The following is a 16366-nucleotide window of genomic DNA, read 5'->3' as shown; positions in this document are numbered from 1 at the left end:
TTAAAGAAAAGGTGGTTAAGATTATGGTGGTAAATGAAAGATTTAACCATTCATCCAGAGCTCAGTTAATGGAAATCCCAGGCAGCGAACTACAGGAAGAGCAAGAATTATGGAAACAAAGGGGGTGTTCTCTGTCCATGACAGAATCGGTGTGGCGGCAGGACAGTACCAGAAAGCCGGTGATGCCAGTCGCATTATTAAAGGTAGCGCTTGAACAGCTGCACTACCCTGTGCTTATAACTAGGGAGAGTCTTGCTGCAGCTATTGCAGAAGACTGGTTTGTACCAAACCTGTTAGAACACGTATTTTATGTAGTAAATTGCATCACATGTCAAATGTTTACCACTGGGCATACACTGAGAACAATTAGAGGAGTAATTCAATGTATGCAATGGATATAGGTATCTGATAGTGGTGGTGTTTAGCTTCTCCAGGTGGATTGAAGCAGGTCTTTGTACACACCCTGATGCCACTTGTGCAGCAAAGTTTTTAGTATGTGAAGTCTTTCCAAGATGGGGAGTGTGTGAAGTGCTGAGATCCGATAATGGGCCACATTTTGTTAATGAAGTATTTGAATAACTAGGGTTATTACTAAATATGAAACACATGCTTTCTTCTGCTTATCATCCGCAAGTGAACTGGATATGTGAGAGACTGAATGTCTTATTATCTGCCCTAAGGAATCAGCCTGGTTCGGACCATCACCTCACACCCCACGAGTTAGAAGATGAATGAGAATGCCTTTGACTCCTCCATCAAGGAGTAGAAATGATACCCAGAGTACTGCAAAACTGTTGGGAAATGAATACTTAACATGTATTACAGCTAGTATCTCTGTCATTTCAGATCAACTCAACCGCCAGGGGGGTCGGTCTCAGAATGCAGATGAAAACCATTCAGCAACTGGAGTTTCTAAATTATTATTAGCACCTGGATTGTTTGTTGGAGATACAGTGCAGATTCACAATTTTACTAGAAAGTGGCACAAACCTAGATTTGTTTGGACCACACATTGTGAGGACATTACTCCCACTGCAGTAAAGGTTTAAGGCAGGAGAGCCTGGATCCATTTTAACAATGTTAAACTCTGGATTGGAGAGGCTGACGCACCCCTAACATTCGATTCAGAAGCAAGACAAGAAGAAGAATTTCAGATTGTGCAGACTCGACTGATGACAAGAAAGAAGGACGATAAACCAACAAATTGATTGACGGTGCAGATTTGCACTTGGACTGTGGCTCATTTGCACACTCCTTGTAGATATTATAGCAGGTGTGCAGATCCATTTCTTGAGCCACCGAGTTCTTTGAAAATTAACGTTTAGAAAATTATTGATGCAGCACAAAAAAGCCTGAACTAGATTTTGAATGGAACTTTGATAACTGGAAAAAAGGGAGCAGTATCCGGATTCATTCCTTACTGAGAATTTGTTCGATTGAGTTTATGGTTCTTACAAATAACGATGTCCATAGGCTCTTACTCTCTGTTTTCATATTTATTCTTTGAGCTTACCCTGCTCTTGTTGGGCGTAATGTTGACATACTTACTTTTGTGCACAATCCTAAAAATGACTCTGTGATAAGAAGGCTGTTTATGGCAATAGTTGAACAAATCCTGCAGTTATCTGATTTAAATTTGTTTTCCTTTCTTAAAGCAGTTTTACTGGCAAAATGAGGAATATTGAAAATGGTACCATTGTAGAGAATGAGCAAGTCCAAGAGATTCTAGAATGGCACAAGTGGTGGGGTCTTATATGCTGGTTTTTAATATATGTGTTTACAGTCATGCTTTGTGCCATTCTGTTCCTTTTGATTAATTATTTTATAGATCCAAAGAAAGCAGAGATTCCTTTAATTCTCCCCACTCCAGTAACTCATGCAGATTTACCTATTACTAACGAACTTAGGTCTCGAGTGTTTTCTGCCCAGAGCAGAGCTGCTTTAGAACGGTTTCCATGGGCAGCAACCATTCTGTTGGGAATACGCAGAAGGAGTACAGAGGAAGATGATAATGGGATTGACACGTATTTAGACAGTACAGCACATTTGGGTAACAACATGCGGTATCAGCACATGAAAAAGATGGGTGAAAGGAGAGTTGCTAGGTTTGTGCTGTGGGGACCTCTAAGATCTTCATAGCTACAAGAATGGTATTGCCCAAACTGACCTTTTGTCCTAATTGACCTAATTATAATGGTCCTAATTGACCTTCTGTACAATTGACCTTTATATTATTTTAGTTATTTTATGTGTGTATTGGGTTGGTTTCGGATTATAAATAATATAATGGGATTTGGTGGGGGGTTTTGGATTGGGTGAGGGGTTGTCCTAATTGACCTTTTAAATTAGGTAAATTCTCCCGAGGTCAATTCTCCCGAGGTCAATTGTGAAAAGGTCAATTAGTAAACAACCTACAGAAGTACCAGTACAGAAAGCTCATTGTCTAACGCATCTTGCAGATGCCCATTTGAGGAAAAGAAGATCACTTGAATTCCTCAACCAGACACGGAGGGAGAATTATTTCTCTGCTAAATCGATAGAAGCCTTTGATGCTATTCCTTATGAGCATAGACTGTTCAGCAAGATTGCCTCGATCTTCATGACTATCTTTATGCCAGGTATCCAGAAAATGCTAAATGGCTACAGATTACCAGATGGGAACTCCTGCAGACGATTAACACTATTATAAAAGGATTCAATGCGATCAAGGAAGAACTGAGAGCCATAAGACTGATGACTCTCCAGAATAAGATATGTCCTTGACATGATCACAGCAATGGATGGAGGTGTTGCGCCATAATTTGAGAATCATGTTGCACGTTCATACCGTCTCATGAAGAGGAGTATGGAACCTTGACAGAGGCCATAACGATGCTGACAAACCTGCACAACAAAATGGAAGACGAGACAGAAGGTATTGCAGATGACAGCTGGTTTGCATCCATCTTCTCATGGGTTGCACAATGGCTGACACATATCTTCAAGCTCCAGAGCAAAATTGGTGATGGTGATGTTTGGATTCTGTGTAATCAGGATAATAATTACACAGTGCAAGAAGACAGCGAAGAAAGCAGAGACCCCAAGGAATTGACAGATGAAGAAATCAGACTACATAAAGGCCAGTATCTTAGCACCAGAGGGAACGAAGTTCCTGCATCAAAGAAATCACAGGAAGTATGTGGGACAATGTATTTACATTAACCCGAATGGCCGATTCAGCCATATGACCTGGAGTGTCGATGAACATGTAAAATCAGCAGGATTCCTGAAAGGAGTAATGAAAATTTGGACTTCAAAGAAGCACTTTTTCAAGAAAGAATGCCTAGATGTGGAAGCTGATGAAGGAGTGGTCAATGAATCGACCAGAGGGGGAAATGTAGAGGAGCAGCCGAATGCCTCTACAGGAAGTCCTGCCCCTATTTCACTTATACGTTGGAAACCGGAAATTGCGACATGTGCAACCCCAGTAATGATACCTATACCACGAAGAGTCCTAGAGACAAGGTATCCGTTGAGAATACCCTACATGAAGTATCCGCGAAAGACTGGTGGTCTTCTGAGGGAAGCACCTGAAGAAGTGTGAAGACGTGAAAAGAAGAAGCTGATGACATCACGAGGAATGTGTGACACATTGAAAAGGATAACCAGAGAAGAGAATGCATAGACGATATCGGATTTGATGGCGGAGTAAAGAACTGAGAAGACTTTATGTGTGGAATGAAGATTACACGTCGTGTGAAGAACACTGCAGTAAACACAAGCCGTTTTATAACTGTTGCTGCAACGCAAGTAGACTAAGTATTCACATGGCTGACTATAAGTAGTATATATATTGCAGGCAGTGCTGCCAATATGTATGTATATAAAATTTTGGATATTCGAAGATACAATTTTAGTAAGCAAGTCTCTGTGCATGAAGACAGATTGAGAGCTATGCGTGTGTTGCAGCAAAGAATAGGTTTGAATTTGATGGAAGCAGCCAAGAACTGGTTATCAGCCTGCGAAGAACAGTAAATGTGAGAAGCCGAGGTATCCAGTGTTAAGTTGCAAAGAGAGAACACCATGAGTGCCAAGTTTCTTTACTGAAAACAATTAAATGCAATAGCACGGGCCGATTCATGGTTTCTGCTCACGTGAGCTGAGGGTGAAAATAGATGAAGAGCATGGTGCACCTGATTGAAGATAGCGAGTGCTCACACTCCCTTATAGTCCCAGACACGAGATGCTACTACAAAGCCGAGTTCAAGGAAAATATGAATGGCAGATGGCATAAGTGATGAGAGATGATGGGCTAATTGGGTGGGAAGACATGGTCAAGTTCGCCCACCAGCACCTGCGGTACCAGCTTACATGCTGCTAGAGAATCGAATGTTCCAGAAGGGTACAAGGGTGGCAACCAATTGTAGAAGCCCATATAATGAAGGGCCTTATAGTTTAAGAACCAATAGTATTCTGTGTACTTAATATGTTTTGAGGATGACTTGCATGAGAGGCAGGCTTAAGTTGTCCACCCGACCATAGAGATCCAATCACAATCCTATCCCATATAGAAGGTATACTTAGATGTTCCCCTTGCGCCAACCAAAATTCCATATAGGTTTTCTTAGTTTGCCACGTAGTTTGATGTCATGTATGATGAGATTTTGCTATATAAAAATGCTTTTTTATTAAATTTGTTGAGATTATGCTGTGAGACGTCTGTCGATGTCCGTTGTACTCCCCGTTTTAGACAATTGAAAATAAAACAGTTATTTGCCAACTTCCTGAGTCTGTCTTATTTCTTAGTTTGAGAAGTTATTCTCCGTCCCTTCCATAATATAATGTGTTCCCTTGATTAAAACGGCCCCCTGGGTTCAGTTGTCTTTCTCCTTCTTCCTTGTACATTTCTTTTCTAAATGTAGGAATGGTTCTGAGTGCTATTTCGAGCACTGAGGCATCTTGAAGTTTTTGGGTGTCTATCTGGGCACTGGAGAACAAAATGGGAAATACACTTTTGAAACTATGACAAATATTCCCAGGTCTCCTTTGTTTTTGCCCTTCCCACGTGTCCCAGCTATTAAGTGGAATGCCTTTAAAGAGGATTTTCAGCAGTTGTTCTATGTGATATTTCTGCATTTTAAAGGCCGAACACCAAAACATTTTTTTGGTCCGGTTTTGTGAGGTCTTTAAAATGCTGAAATATGACATTACGTACCTCCCGAAACCCCAGTTAAAGCAATCCTGCCCCACCCCCCCACCCTCTCCTGCTGGATTTCTAGGCAATCAGGTGGTTTTACTGCCAAAAATCTTTAATTACCCACCACCTCCCTTCCCACTCCATCACATTCCCTCTCCTCTCCCACACAGTCACGCAAACACACGTTTCCCCCCGCCCACACCCGTCCTCTCCCACACAGCCAGACATACACACACACACACCAGATACAGGTACCTCGCTCCCGTGACTTCCCTCATCTGGCCACGCCCTGCATGCACTTGTTTATGGCAAGGGCAACACAGTATGATTTAGAAAGACCGGTCACAGCGGTCTCCGAGTGGTCTTTCTAAATTGGTCTTTTTTCAGTTTAAAATAAACCTATGTTTTCACTCCATATGCTAGCAGTATGTGCTAGCTCTGCATGGCTCCACCTTTTGCGTAAAATGTGACAGCCCCCTTACTTTGTTGCATAGATTATGAGGGCCAATGTAGCCAACGCTTCCTGAAACATCTGGCAGATGTCAAACAAGACACAGAGGATACCATAGCTTTAACAGTCTCTATCTTGACATTTAAGTCCATAAGTAAGCCTCTCATAGCCTCTTTGGCGATGCTCTTCTGTAGCTTGGAGACAGCGAGGGGGTCTCCCCCACCTTTCGGGTCTCAAATCTGCACTAGAGCCTGATAGTTGCTTCTGTAGTCAGAGTCACCCGTGAGCTGGCATCAGACAAAGGCCCAAAACTACAGGTAGATAGGAGGCATTGATAAGGTCTTTATGGGAACTTCTCTAGCCATCTCATCACCTCCCTCACTCATCTGGGATCCTGTTTACGGAGTGTCACAACATGAACTTTCCTACTTAAAATACTGGCGCAAGCTCATACCTGGGTGACCTTTTCGTATCTGTTATTTTTGTGTGTGGTTTATTTAAACCTTTTTTTTTAAAAAAGGAAGTTTCAGAACAAAATCTGCATCAAGGTTTGTAAATGGTGCAAAGAGATAAAAAAAAATAATTCAAATATAATAGACAATTTAAAATTGAGCTAAAAATGTCCCATATAAAAACACAATTTCGTAGAATCTTATAAGTGCATCTCATCCAAATGTATCCTATAAACCTAAAAGTTCATGAATCAGTTATTTTTTAAAAACTCTAGAAAACGCAACGTGGGTAGAATTGAGGGTATGTACAATGCTGAAAATATGCTTCTACATAGCACCTCTGTTTTTGCAAAAGCAAGACTATGTACGAATTTTCCAAAGTGAATAATGCGATACAGGGTGAAAATCTTAGCAGGCTGATGGGTCTAAAACCAGCGGCTGCACAATTTCTGGTGGGGACTGGCCAGTCATCTGTACTGAGCATTTCTTAACTAAGGTCTGGGCTTTGACTGAAATGTCATTCTTGATATGTTCAATTTTCTCCTCAAACAATTTGTGAAAATAATTGGCCTGTGCCAATGATGATGCTGTGGGAGAGACCTTGCAGGTGGGTTAGATCACTTTGGAGGATCAGCGTGAGTGATCTAGCTTCCCACGGGATATCATTGGCCCAAACGTAAGCAACAAACCAGCGTAGGAGTTCAAGTTCAACATGACCTCAGCTGGGAGGCAGAAGGAGAATGATCCTCCGAGGAGGAACTGTGGGAACCGTTCATTGGGCGAGCAGACGTGAGACGAAAATGGCAGCTGAGAACGGAGGAAAAGAAGAACGCAAAGCTGATCCATGCTGGAAGGGGCACTCGCGCTGCTGCTGAAACAAACCTCTGGGCACCCAAAGCTCTGGCGAAGCACTGGCGAGGAGCGACGTGAAGCCGGGCTGAGTCAGAAGAGAAAAGAGAAGTTGGAGCAAGAGGGCCTGTGACCCTGAATGGACACTGCAAGTCTGTGTCCGCACCACTTTGAAAGTCAAAGAATAAGTGGGTCTGCGACCCTCAGAATAATCGAGAGAGAGGAATCGTATGTTTGGCACAAGAGTGAACCAAACAGATACGACAGCGAAGTGGCCAGGAACCGCTCCCATATGAGAAACCAAGAAAAAGAGGGTCTTGGACCCTAATTAAAGACGGAGCAAACAAGGAGGAGTTGTACGCTTGGCAGGGGAGTAACCCAAGCAAGTACAACCCTACATTGTGAGTCTGAGATCCGCACCTATGTGAAAGGCAAAGGCCTGAAGGAAGGAAGAACAAGATGGGCTGGGAACCTATAAGAGAAAGAAAGATAGTCCATGAGAGGACACAAGCTTGGCAGGAGAGTAAACCAAGCTGTTCACATCTTTGCCCCCACATAGGAAGTTGAGAACAAGAGGGTTAAGGACTCTGGAAGTGAAAAGGACATAACCCTATGCTTGATAGGGAAGTCTGCCAAGTTGATGGGATAAAAGAACTGTGAAGTTGAGAAGAATATCCTTGTAAATTACCCAGTGACAAAAAATGATAAGGGGCTCAGAATCCCAAAAGCAATGAAAGTAGAAGTAGTTTAGGGGTAAGGAAAACAACCCTAGCCTTGGAGTCCTTTGCTAATGAACATTGTTATTTTCATAATTGTATTGCCTGAGAGACTGGGATGTTTTCTGTTTGTTGCAACTACCATGAACACTTTACTTTTGGGAGTGATCATCCTTGTACAGTTGGTTTAAGTTGTTCATGTTCGGGATAGAGGTATGCTTGTGAGACACGACAGTGACAGACCTTTTGGTTTTTGGACATCCCAACTAGTTTTCTTTGAGGCAGGGAAACCCCTCTTAGCTTTAGGGATAGAGAGGCCTTTTTCCAACCCTTTCTTGATTAATAAAAGTCTGTACCCAAAAATATGCCACCATTGTTTTCAAGTCTTACTTCTGCACCCTTACACTAAAGATATCATTCTTAGTGTGTATCAAATGGGCTTCCCAGAGCCGTTTTTCAACAACTTGTGAAATAACTATTAACATTTCATTACTCCTCTTCAATTCTTGCAAAATTCAGGTGCGCTCATTCATCCATCTGCCGTTAATGTCACTGCTGCGTAACCCAGGCAGGTCATTACAATCTTTATACAAAGAGTTCTCAGGAGGAGATAATATATTCCTGTACATGATTAGCAAATTCCACTGAACTCTTACTTTTAGTGATAGTAAACCCAATTTGCAGCAAATCACTGCTGCGGGCACACATGAGGGAAGACTTAACACACTTCCCCAAATGTTTGCCTCTATCAATCTCAAGTTTGGCCTTGTAATTATAATATTTGACAATGAATAATATTGAAAATTAGCCATATATATTTATATAATTTAATTTTTTTTATTTTGCATTCAGCTTTAGAATTGAACACATCCATTAGTATAGTTTTATTATTACTCGTAAACAATGGAATGCCCAAATATATCAATTGTGTCACTTCTTCTAGGGGCACATCCCTCCAACAACCATCTGAAGCCGAGCTTCCGATGAGTTGCTATAAATCTCAGCACTCTTATCTTTTCTCGTTAATTATCAAATCATGATCAAATCATTATCTTTTGCATAGCCAACCAGGCAGTTAAAAGATTCTGCAGTCCAATTGGTGAATGATCCAATAGGACAACATTGTTGGCATACACCAGACACATCAGGAGCAAATCGCCAAGTCGGGGAGTTGTGAATGAGACTCATTCCAAGGCATTACCTAAGTCTGAAATATATGTATTGGATAGGCACAGAGCCAATACACACCCCTGCCTAAGCCCATGGTGTGTTGGTATCCTATCGGTAGTATGACCATCTATATTGATTTTAACTATTTTGTGCGTATCTGTGTGTAGATGGATTAAGATGCTTAATAATCCGCTCGGTAGGCCCCAATCTGAAAGTTTCCACCAAAGAGCAGTTCAATTCACTGTGTAGAACATGGATGTAAAATCCACAAAAGCCATAATAATAGGCAGATTAGTTGTTTTATTTGTTTTAAACTTAAATAAGTTAATGATTAGCCCATTTAGGGAAGTACTGATGTTCTGTTGAAATCCTGTCTGGTATTTGTTCAGTCATCCATGTCTGAACTGCCCATGTCTCGATTTCTTTTAGCATTATAGCTGCAAAGATCTTACTGTCTACATCGAGGAGGATAATAGGCCTGTAATTCTATGGGCTTAAGCGGTCGCCATGTTTAAAAATAGGAACTACAGTGGATGCGTTCCAAGATATGGGTGTTTCCATTGGGAAGATATTAGGGAAAAGTAAACACATTGATCACAGACCATATGGCCGGTGCGCTTTTCATGACCAGATTAGACACACCATTTGGTGCTGATACTCTCGAGTCGGAAGATTGTTTAAGTAGATGAATAATATTGTCCACCACAACAAAGAGGGCCAATGTACTCTCTGCAATCAGCGAAGAGTCCATTTTAGGAAGCCTTCCCTTTGCAAGAAATGGGAAGTCCAAACTGCGTTTGAAACGGGAATGATCTGTATTGCTAGCTGGGGATGTTCCCGTTTAATAATTGACCAAAATAGTGAATCAGATTTGGCATTTAGAATACCTAGCATAACTTCCCCGTCATGCTGAAGCGTAGCATGTCGGTGGTGTATTAGCCAATTTGTGTAGCTCTGTTTAAAGCACTTTACATTCTACTTTTTAATAGTAGGGGAGGTTTTTCTATCATGATAGTTCTTATTATTTGTTGGAGCTCCCTTTAGTTCAAAGGAACCTCCTCATCGTATGCATGATAATGTCGGTGCTACCGCCCCCATGCTGGGCAAAGTTCAGCTAGGTGTTCTTGTAGAAAATACATGAAATGACGTGGACGAGATTTGCACACCCACGTTTACCATGGCTTCTATCCTTTCCTTTCTTTCTTTCTGCTGCTCCTGCACCTCAAATACTTTGCTTCAGGCTTGTTTCATCACCTATCTCAGGCTTTCCTTCACAGCTTTTCTCAGTCTCCTCCAGCTCCTCTCTTTCTCCCCATCTCCTCTTTTCAGCTGCTGATCTTCTTGTCCTCCTCCTTCTCTATCCAACACCTGGTGATTCTCTGCTTCACCGCTCTACTCTGGTTACCATTGTCTTTTCTTCTCACTGTATAGCCACCTTCTCTTTAGGTGCCTCTATATGAAGGGCTGAGTACTTCACCCGCTCCTTCTTGCGATCTCTCTCAACATAGTCTTGCGGTTTTCTCTCTTAGATCTCTCTCTCCCCAACCTGTTGGATCTCTGTATCTTTCTGTCTGTTACTCTATCTCGCTGTCACTCACTCTCAATCCCCATTCATCCCTCATCTCCCCCAGCCACAGAGTTCCCTATATATTCACCCATTACAGGATGGTGCCTGCACAAGTTGGAATGACATGGAGCACTAAGAGTGGCATTTCAATCCCAGAGCAAGAGCAGCAACAGCAGATTTAGGGACCGGAGGAACGGACTACATAACTAATCTTTGCCTGTCAGGAATAGGACATGAATCAAACAGTACCCAGAAAATTGTTAGGGCCTCCAAGGTCCTGACTCAAGTAGCAAGTGGTGGGATCCAGCCCCCCTGGTCATCCCAACCCAACTCTCACAGCCAGACAGAGTGGCTCATTACAGTTTCCCCGGTACGGAAACAATGTCAGAAAACATGCCGGTCATTCCAGACTCAGCATTTCTTCCAGACCAGGGAAACAGAAGTTTGCTGGTGGGGCAGTGAACTATACCGGCAGTCCTGACCTACTGGTAGTTCATGCCCCTATTGGCAAATAAATGGTAGAATCACTGGCACCAGTACTACCGGTGCCAGTAATTCTGGCAATCCCACCCCATGGAATCCTATGGGACTCCATGGAAAGGGAACTTACCATTGTCTCCGTCGCCAATAATTTTCCGGTAATACCGGGATATCGGGCGGCAGAAACAGTAAGGCAGTTTTGCTGGTATCTCACCGGCAATTACTGGCGGGGTACCAGCAAAACTGTAATGCCCCCCAAAGACTTCATCACATATCCCCCCTCCTTCCTCTCCCAACACCACCATTGGTCCCAGGCTCTGCCTGCTCAGGGTTTTAACAGTGGGTTTGGAGACAGACTTCTGGAGCACGAATAGGTTACAAATTACAAGTATGGTGCACTCATCCCAGTATCCATGATTAGACTGTGGTCAGTCTAACTTGTGGGCTACAAAATGAATACAGTATTTATTGTTATCTATTTCCTTATTGGATATAAAACCAAACAATGATTGATTGTGATCAATTTTTCTTTAGTAGCCAATTAAACAATTTGTTGTTTACCATTTAACAATCAGTTATTTCCCTTAACAATCAGCTGTTAGCCAATTAAACAATCCATTGTTTTACCACCGAGTAGTCAATTGTTTTCCTTAACAATCAGTTGTTTTGCCTGTTTGCCATTGAATAATCCGTTGTTTGTCAACACGTGTTTTGCCTTCCCTTTTTTCAAGTTGTCAACCAATACAGAAAACAACCAAACAAATGTATTTCAATGGCTATTGATGTTATATGGCCAATAAGATATGCAGAGGGAGACGAGTAAGAAAAGGAAAAAACATTCTTTGGCTCAGGTTCATACAGATATTGAATGTTTCATATTTTATGGTCTATTAATTAATCCTCTGTATTGTAGCAGTTGCTAACAATTAATATGGTCCTAGTTAAAAGAGCGGGCCTTTAATTGTTTAATTATTTATTTGTCATTCTCGATTTTTATTAAAACAATCTATCACTTCTCCCAATGCAACCTATGTTTAGAACAGACTATTCAGTTGTATATATTGTGAAATCCGCTCTTATGCAAGTCAATTGCGGTATAACGTGTGTTAGAATTAGTTGTTTATAACGACTATAATGAAGATGTTGCCTGATTTCTCTTTGTATCTTTTGAATCACTTCTCCTGAATCTTCATTCATGCCTTACATTATTCAGAATTATTCTGGTCTTGTGCTATGCTTCTCGTGTATCCTTTGAAATTGTAAAATAATATTATCGGTGTATTAGATTGCTATTCCATGTCAATGAGGTCTATCCAGATAGTATTTAATACTCACCAATTATAAACAACTTCATTAATAGAAATCTATGGATTAACAGGGCAAGAAGTGCTGCTTCCTGAAAGTCCAGAGCCACTCCAATGTCATCTCAGTTTTAACCATCCAGCAGTCCAGTTCCCTTTTGGGTTCCCTGGAGACCAGTGCCATTCTTCAGGTGCCTTCGGAATGTTGGCGATCCTGAAGCCATCTATCAAACTGAGGTAGGTAAGTAGGTCCCAAAGAGAACTTCTGGTTATCAGGACATTAATGTGACTTCTACAGTGCAATGTTCAGTCTTGGTTTTAAACTGAAGTTGGGCTTTCGGATATACCTCTTCATCTTTGTATATGCAGATTGCTGGGACCAGCTTCCCGAGGAGCAGCTGTTGAGAATACACTAGGTCAGTTCATACCGCAGTTTGACATCTAGTTAATCCAAGGGTTTCGTCTGTCTGCCTCTCGAGATCTAAGGGAACATTGAGAGTTTCTTCTCCTCTGCCCTGGGCCAGCTTGTCTCACCCTTCAAAATCATCTGGCTCTTCACATGGTTGTGGGGTGAGTAGGACCATTTTGGGCAAGGTCAAGCTAGAGGACTTCAATGTGTGTTAGTTTTCACCTGTGCGACGAGAGTCATGGTCATGAATCTGGCCTCCTGGGTATCTTTAGTTAGGTACCCGGTGGTAGCAGTAGGTTCCTGACCACCATCTCTGGTCCTGTCAGCTTCCACTGTTGAGCCTGGGAGTGTCCGGTAGCCGGTTAGAGAGACTCTGGCTCAAATCTCCCTTGCTATTTAATCAAGCCTCTTACTTTTCTTACCATGCACTTTACAACTCCTGTCTTGCAGCAGCCAAATCCTCCTACTGCTCTAACCTTCTCCAGTCTCAAGCCTCCCACCCTCATCGGATTTTCCCAACTCTCTCCCGTCTTCTCTCTCCTCCTATGCCTGATCCCTCAACCAATTCCACACTCTCTCCTTCTGACTTTGCCAACTTCTTCTCCTCCAAAATCCTCACTCTCCGGCAAAAAATTAACTCCCTTTCTGACTCCCCTTCTCCTCCTCCCTCCTCTCCTCCCTCTTCTACTATGTCCATCTCCTCTCCTGTTTCCTCTTCTGAAGTCTCCTCCCTTCTTTCCAAAGCCCACCCCATGTCCGCCCCCTCAGACCCTCTCCCCTCCGTTCTTATCCCCAAGATCTACCCTCTTCTTATCCCTTACCTTACCACCTTCTTTAACTCTTGCCTCTCCACATCAATCTTTCCCTCTGCGTTCAAACATGCAACGATTATTCCTATTCTAAAGAAGCCCTCTGCTGATCCACTGCTCACTGCTAACTAGACCTATTTCTCTTCTACCTTTCCTCTCTAAGCTTCTTGAGCGCCTTGCCTACTCTCAACTCTCATCCTTGGTTACTTCTTCCTCTCTCCTTCCTCCCTTCCAATCTGGCTTCCGTCCCAAACATTCCACTGAAACTGCTCTCACCTCTATCCTTAACTCACTCCTCTCTGCTCGACATGCTAAGCAATCCTCTATCCTTATTCTACTTGATCTCTCCGCAGCATTTGACACTGTCGATCACCCACCCCTGCTTCATACTCTTTCCTCCTTTGGGTTTAACGGTCCTGTTCTAAAATGGCTAACCTCCTACCTCTCCTCCCGTTCCTTTGCTGTATCGTGGGGAGGCCAGTCCTCTCCTTCCTTCCCTCTTAACTACGGTGTTCCTCAAGGCTCTGTACTTGGTCCTTTCCTTTTCTCTCTTTACACCTCTCTCATTGCCCCTGTCATCTCTTCATTTGGCATTTCTCACCACTTTTATGCTGACGATACTCAACTCTTTCTTTCTTTCTCCTCCTTCTCGCCTGACCTCCACCTTAAACTCTCCTCCTGTCTCACTGCTATCAAGAACTGGATGTCCTCCCGCTTTCTCTCTCTTAACACCGATAAAACCGAAGTCCTTTTCTTCCCCTCTAACTCTCTTCCCCCTCCTTTCATTCACTTTCCTCCCTCCAATCTCCCTATCTCCCCCCAAGCTCGTAATCTAGGTGCTCTCTTTGACTCCTCTCTCACCTTCTCACACCACATTTCACTCACCTCCCGCTCCTGCCAATACCACCTCTACAATATTCGCAAAATCCGTCCCTCCCTCACATTCCACGCCACCAAACTCCTAATTTCCTCTCTCATCTTTTCCCGCCTCTTCTACTGCTCCTCTCTAATCTTTGGACTTCCCGCATCTCAGCTTACCCCTCTAAAATCCATACACCACTCTGCTGTCAGTACCCTTCGTCTCCTTACCTCCCGTGACTCCATCTCTTCCTCGCTCTCTCACCTTGGCCGGCTACCCTTCCACTCACAACTAAAGTTCTACTTTCTCTTCAAATCCCTCCATGGTCTTGCTCCTCCTTATCTCTCCTCCCTCCTCTCCTTCTACTCCCCCTCCCCCTCCTTTCGCTCCGCTGACCATTTCCTTCTCACTGTTCCTCTCCTTGCGCTTCCTCCCGTTTACGCTCATTCCAACCCCTTGCACCCCTGCACTGGAACTCGCTCCCTCTTACAATCCGCTCTACCACAACCTTCACCTCATTTCGCACTTCCCTTAAATCCCTCCTCCTCGATTCTCCTCCTTGAAAACTTCTCCTCTGCCCTCTTCACTTCCCCCCACCGCCCCTCTTCTTACCCTCATCCGATTCCTCTCTCCCCTCTCCTACTCCTCTCTTTTCCCCTTCCTACTCCCCCACCTCTTCCCTCTCCCCTTTCCACACCCACCTAAGTTAATTGCTCTTTGCACTGTTTTGTTGAATGATTCATGATGTAAATTTTGCTCTTATTGTTAAATGTTATTTTGTTGTTCCACTGTACAGCGCCTTGGTATAAAGCGCTATATAAATCAATCAATCAATCATTAGAATGGCCAACTCCGAAGAGGATTGGTGTAGTTGCCATCTCTCCGGGATATTATGATTATGCCACTCCTTTTCCAGGGTATTTCATGAGGAAACAGACAAACATCTTGCATTTGCCGGCGGGGGTGTTCCTTAACAAACACCAGCTGACCTAATTTCTTGTCTCAGCATCTGATATAAGATTTGGCCGTCTGTATTAAGTACTTGGTGTATGGCTTGGAGACCTGCTGTAAGAAGGGGTGCACTGTATCTGGCCCCAACGTTCTTTGTCCACCCCTTTGATATGTTTGAATTTACAAAAGAAGTTATTTGCCTGGCAGAAAACCTCTGCAATTATGTTTAATTGTTTTAGGATGGTTAGCTGTTCTGTCTCGAGATGCTCAGGGATATTTTCTGGAGAGTGTCCTCCTCGCAGTTTTTCTTCCCCTACTTCATGGTCCATGAGGTAGGTTGAGGTAGGTACTATTGTCTCCTCTGCAAGATGAAAATTGTCTTCCATCCACCAGTCCTCTGTCCTGTTCTTTCACCACCTTCTCCTGTTCCTCATCTGCCTCCTTCTGTTTTTTCTCTGCAGCCTCTTGTTGATCCACAATAACCTACAGTTGTATGTGTGGGATGTATGAATCGCAAACCTACCTTGAAAGCAACATTGGGGATGCACCCACAAGGTTACATGTATGCCCCAGAGGAGCTCTGATGGAGAGGCAGAGTGTGGGGGAGACTGTAGAAGGGAACAAGTAGGGTTCAATGCAGAAATCAGCGACTGACCAGATGTTCTTTGAAGAGTGGGGTTTTCAGGTTCTTCCTGAAGTGCAAGCTATACAGTGCCAGTCTTATCTCCATTAGTAACTTTGTTCCAGAGACATTGCACACAATATGAAAAGGCCTGATTCCTGCTCACCACCTTGCATTTCTTTCCAGTCTGATGATGTTGCGGCTTTGTATTGTGCACTGGCCTCGAGAGATTGTGTTCCTCTGCCAGTTAGAGTGGTGTTTTGGTGACTGCCTTGTAGGTGATGGAGGCTGTCTTGAGCATGATGTGTGCATGAAGAGGTAACCAGTGAAGCTCCTTATTTTTCTTTAGTACTGTGATGAGATGTGTTGGGCGGCTTGCAGAAGGGTCAAGATGGCATCTGGTACCGCCACTTAGGGCGTTGCCACCATCTGGGTATAAGATGACCAGGGCTTAGCAACTGTTCTGAACCTTGAGGCAGGAATGAAAGGCTTGGCTTTGCAGAGAAGTGGAAACTGGTAATATTCTATGCTAAGGTTTTATTGGCAAGATATGT

At 43.2% G+C, this 16366-nt stretch overlaps 1 long non-coding RNA gene across 1 annotated transcript in view; it reads left to right on the top strand.

The window, feature by feature from the left end:
* LOC138571894 (uncharacterized) overlaps positions 1-15517 on the top strand; it is a 313216-nt gene extending 297699 nt beyond the window's left edge. The window contains exons 2-3 of the long non-coding RNA XR_011303897.1: positions 12240-12399; positions 15430-15517. This is a non-coding gene — a long non-coding RNA (uncharacterized lncRNA). The remainder of the gene's footprint in view (positions 1-12239; positions 12400-15429) is intronic.
* The last annotated feature ends 849 nt before the right edge of the window (positions 15518-16366 follow it).

The sequence above is a fragment of the Ambystoma mexicanum genome, chromosome 1p (assembly GCF_040938575.1).
Source record: "Ambystoma mexicanum isolate Mex_15411 chromosome 1p, UKY_AmexF1_1, whole genome shotgun sequence".
Lineage (NCBI taxonomy): Eukaryota > Metazoa > Chordata > Amphibia > Caudata > Ambystomatidae > Ambystoma > Ambystoma mexicanum.
The sequence above is the reverse complement of the archived record's forward strand: the minus strand, read 5'-3'. Positions and strand labels throughout refer to the sequence as shown.